Source organism: Nannospalax galili, unplaced genomic scaffold (assembly GCF_000622305.1).
Source record: "Nannospalax galili isolate Female #2095 unplaced genomic scaffold, S.galili_v1.0 scaffold813, whole genome shotgun sequence".
NCBI classification, from domain to species: Eukaryota; Metazoa; Chordata; class Mammalia; order Rodentia; family Spalacidae; genus Nannospalax; species Nannospalax galili.
Window position 1 is genome coordinate 477,828 of NW_008333507.1, and position 5,085 is coordinate 482,912.

The 5,085-nt window shown below is 42.1% G+C and overlaps 1 non-coding gene across 1 annotated transcript; it reads left to right on the forward strand.

The window, feature by feature from the left end:
* Positions 1–4,723: 4,723 nt before the first annotated feature.
* Positions 4,724–4,795, forward strand: Trnaa-agc. Its single transcript has one exon. It is a non-coding gene; the product is annotated as a tRNA-Ala (tRNA).
* Positions 4,796–5,085: the final 290 nt, after the last annotated feature.

Consider the following 5,085-nt stretch of genomic DNA (forward strand, 5'->3'; position numbering starts at 1 on the left):
AACTCACTATGTAGACCAGGCTGGCCTCGAACTCACAAAGATCCGCCTGCCTCTGCCTCCCAAGTGCTGGGATTAAAAGGTGTGTGCTACCACGGAAGATCAAAAATTTTTTAAAATTTATTATTTTATTTTATTTGTAGGAGTGTATTGCCTGCATGTCTGTAAGTACATCTGTTTTGCAATTCCCATGGAGGTCAGAAGAGGGCATCAGATTCCCCGGAACTGGAGTTATGGATGGTTGTTAGCTGCCATGTGGGTGCTAGGAACCCAACCCAGATCCTCTGCCAGTGCTCTTAAGTACTGAGCCATCTCTTTAGCCCCTATAGTGAGAATTTTATGAAATTAATTCAGCACTCAGGAAACAGAGGCAAGTATATCTCTGAGTTCAAGGCTAACCTAGTCTACATAGTGAGTTCCAGAACAGCCCCACTACAGCAAGACCCTGTCTCAAAAAGACCAAAATAATAAAAATAAATAATAATTCTTTAATTCTTCTGTAAATTTTTTTTTTAAGAAGTGAAAAGTGTTTTTAAATTTTTAAATTTAATAATATAAAAATCTTAAAGGATAACCAGGCATCGTGGCACATGCCTGCAATCCTAGCACCTGGGAGGCAGAGGCAGGTGGCTCTCTGTGAGACTGAGGTTGTCCTGGTCTATATAGTGAGTTCCATGTCAGCTGGGGCTTCAAGGAGACCCTCTCTTAAAAAGACAAAAAAAAAAAAAATCTTAAAGGATAGACCCTTTATATTTTTTTAAAAAATTTTTATTTGCCATTTTTATTTTAGGTGTATTGCCTGTGTGTAAGTGCACCTGTGTCGTGCAGTGTTTGAGGAAGTCAGAAGAAGGCATAGGAGTTAAAGGTATTGATGTTACAGACAGTTGTTAACTGCCATGTGGGTGTTGGGAATTGAACCCAGGTCCCCTACAAGAGCAATCAGTGCTCCCAACCACTGAGCCACCTCTCCAGCCTGGCCCCTTATAATTTTGGTGATGGCTGTGCTGGTTTGGATCCTGAGTGCCCCCCACAGGCCTGTGTGTTAAAGTTTCATTCTTCAGTGACTGTGGGTTGGTGGTAGAACTTTTAAGAAGGAGGTCATTGGGCATCTGCCACCAAGGAAATGATGAAACCCAGCCTTTCTTTCTCTCTGTTGCTTCCTGGCCATGACATAAGTAGTTTTGCTCCATCCCATGCACATGATGTACCTCCTAACACAGTCCCCAAGCAATGGGCCAAACCAGTTATGGACTGGAATCTCCAATTGTGTGTGTGTGTGTGTGTGTGTGTGTGTGTGTGTGTGTGTGTGTTCGTGGTAGGTTGGGGATGGTTGAGCTCTTTCCATGGGCTAGACGAAGAATTGAACAGCCAGAAAACACAAAAGACCACAACTTGAAGAAAGTGACAGAAACAGCTTTACTGAACAGCTCCCTTAGGCCTGGAAGGGGGCCCAGAGCTTGGAGTAAATGGGTGTGGGGTAGGGCTCTTATAGGGCCACTGAAGCCTCCCTTATCCTTCTTCTTTATTGGTCCTACTAGGGTGTCTCCTCCTGAGTGGACTCGTCTTTCCTGCCACTCTCTATGACAGTGTCCCTCTGAGAACAAGAACCTGCCATCTTAGGTAGTTTGCTCAATTTTTCTATTTACCTGTATCCCTTTCTCACTCTTCCTCACCGTAAGCCAAAATAGACCTTTTCTCTTGATAAGCTGATTTTCTCAGGTAGTTTGTTAATAGTAATGGAAAACTGTCTGATAAGATGACATTCCAACTCTGGTGTAAAAAGCTCAGGGTTAAGAGAAGTGCAGCTATTCTGTGTGACACTGAAATGGTAGACAAGACTTTATACATTTGTTGAAACCAATTGAACATACAATACCCAGAATGAATTCTAATGTAAACTATGGATTATGGGTTAAAAGCACTTATCAGTGTAAGTTCCTCAGTTAGAACAAATACACCAGTCGGATGTTGATAGTTGAGAACTATGTGCGTGTAGAAGGGGGAGACGCTTTTTGTTTTTCTGTGAATGTTAAACAACTATTTATAAAATTTTGTTTTTTAGAGGTAAGGCTGATATGAAGTTATGGTGACAGCATATAATTTTTTTTAAATAGGGTCTGGTGTTGCTGAGGCTGGCCTCAAGCTTGCTATGTAGCCAAGGATGACCTTGACTTCTCCATCTTCCTGCCTCTACCCGTGGAGTGTTGGAATTACAGGTGTGTACCACCATTTCAAGTTACTACAGTATTGCTTTTTTAAATTTCATTTTCAGGTTAATCATTGTTAGTGTGTAGAAATGCAGCTCATTTTGTGTATTTTTGCTACTTTGTTAGACTTGCTTATTTGTTGTAGTAATTCTGTGTGTGGAATCTTTAGGATCTTCCATATATAAGATTATGTCGTCAGTGACTACAGATAATTTGACTTCTTTTCCAATTTATTGGCTTTGGTTTCTTTTCTTTGTTTATTCTCTCTGATGAGGACTTCTAAGGCTGTCTTTGACAGTAGTGTTAAAAGGAACATCCTTGATTTATATCATTGAATCTGACAGTACTTTTCATACATGGCTTTATCAGATTGAGGGCATTTTCTTCTATCCATAGTTTTTAAATTTTTTATTACCATTTTTATCATAAGCAGATGTTGAGGGCTCAGGGTGTAGTACTCAGGGTGAGTAGCTCAGTGTAGATTACTTGCCTTGTTCACTCAAGGCCCTGGGCTCAATCCCCAAGCAATTAAAAAAAATTTATTTATTATTATTTTAAATTTTATGTGTATGTGTGTATTGCCTGCATGTAGGTAATACACACATACACATAAAATAAGGTCTAGCTCTGACTTGCAGTGCCCAAGGAGGACAGAAGAGGCTGTTAGATCACCTGGAACTGGGGTTACAGACGGTTGTTAGCTGCCATGTGGGTGCTGGCCTTCATTTTGTAAATGTGTGTATTACATGGACTGTTTTTTGTTTATTACACCCTTTTCACTCCCTGGAAAGAAGAGGGGAGTTGGGAATTTCTGCAGTCATACCAATGACCAATGACAGGAAAGACTTTGGGGAGTGCAGAGTGGGAGCAGCTCTAGAGGGAGAGAACTGCTATGATTTTTTTTCCCCACCTGCCTATAAGACAGTTGACTTGGTGCTGTTCCTTGGCAGGAACCTGTTAACTCTGTCTGGATTTTTCACAGAGATATTGTTCTGTGCATTGCTATTAATCTCATACTTCTTGCTGGTGTCACTCACCTGGACCCATACTCGTTGACTTTTGCTTGGCGTGTTCAACCCATACACACTTAATGTACTGAAATAGTTGGATTTCTGCCATTTTCCTTTTGGTTTTCTACACCTCTCCTGTCTTTTTATTCTTTAATCCTTCTGTATAGTAAGTGAATACTTCCTAATGAAGCATTTAGATTTAATTAATGACATATTCACTACTTTGCTAGCTTTATTTTTGGTGGTTGTTTAGTTCACAGTATAAATTAACTTACAGGGATTATTATGTCTTTTTTGTTGTTTGTTTTTTTGGTCTTTGAGACAGGGTCTCCCTGTAGCCCCAGCTGGCCTGGAACTCACTTTGTAGACCAGGCTGTCCTTGAACTCACAGAGATCCACCTGCCTCTGCCTCCTGAGAGCTGAGATCAAAGGCTTTGGCCACCACCCCAGGCCAGATCATTATGTTTTATAGTAATTTAATTCCAGTAATGTATTGAAAAGTAACTTCTATAAAGCTTTTTTCTTTCCCTTTTTGTGATAGCAATGCGATATATATATCAGCTTTGCAAGTTAAAGAAACAACATTGTTATAATTCTTGCTTCCCTGGCTGCCATCAATTCCCTGGCCCAGTACTGCCGTGCTCCCATCACATCCATTGTGCTGTCACCAGCAAATGTAGCACACACATTACAGCTCCATGTTATAGTCCCAGCTGTGCATTATATCAATATCTTATGCAGTTCCATGTCAAACAATTTAGGAAAAGAAATGAGAAGAAACATTCTTGTCTTTACTAGTAGTATTAATTTTTATGCTAACATAGGAAGTAATGGGTTTCATTTTGGCGTTTTCATATAATTCCCCCCTCTCCAGTATTCCTTCCCCACATCCCCCTCTGTCTCCTTCTAGTCCATCCCCCAAATAGCTCACTCTTTAGCTTTAATGTCCCATATGATCACTTATAATTGCATAGTCCATTTACCAACGTCCTTTGTTCATATGAATTTATCAATGCAGTCATAACTTTCTGAAAATCCACTTTTAGTTTCTTTTCTTTTCCTTTCCCCTCCTCTACCCCACCGCCCCCCCCCCCTTTCTTTTTCTTTCTTTTTTGGAAACAGAGTCTAGCTCTGAAGTCCTGGCTGCCTTGCAACTCGAGGCAATCCTCTTGCCTTCGCATTCCAAGTGCTGGGATTATAGACCAGTGCCACCACCCTCCGTTCTGCAGTCATTTAAAGCAGCGGGGAAGAAAGGAAAGATGAACAGAGAACGTTTCATCCCGATCCTTCCCGGGCTCGGGAGGCTGCTGCCGCCGGCGCAGCGCGCACTTCGCAGGCCGCAGAGGGGTTCGGTCCCGGTGGTGGGACTCTGCTGTCTGCGAGGCGAACGCAGGACCTCGGTTTGCAGCTCACAAGCAGAGGCTTGTGGCTCCTGTCACCTACACTCCCAAAACCTATCGAAAAGCAGATTTCTGCCTTGAATATATTCCCGGGAGCTTACTTGTGGCAGGGGGTGTAGCTCAGTGGTAGAGCGCGTGCTTAGCATGCACGAGGCCCCGGGTTCAATCCCCGGCACCTCCAGGCTTTTTAATAAACCCCTTGTAACCTGTATTTTTCATCTCTCCCCTGTACTCATTTTCATTGCTGGACAGAAAGCAAATCGATTTCAGAGTATAGATGATGGACTGGACTGGACACCGCTGGGGTCGGTGTTAGTAGACGATGTTCATGAGAATTGGGAAAATGCAGCCAGGAAACAGCCGCTTTCGGAATCAGAAACTGCAAGGTTCCCATATACTTTCGTTTCCATTTGAAGTGTTATGTAAAAAGGAGGGAAGTAAAGGTAAGGACCAGATATTTAACAGCATGGC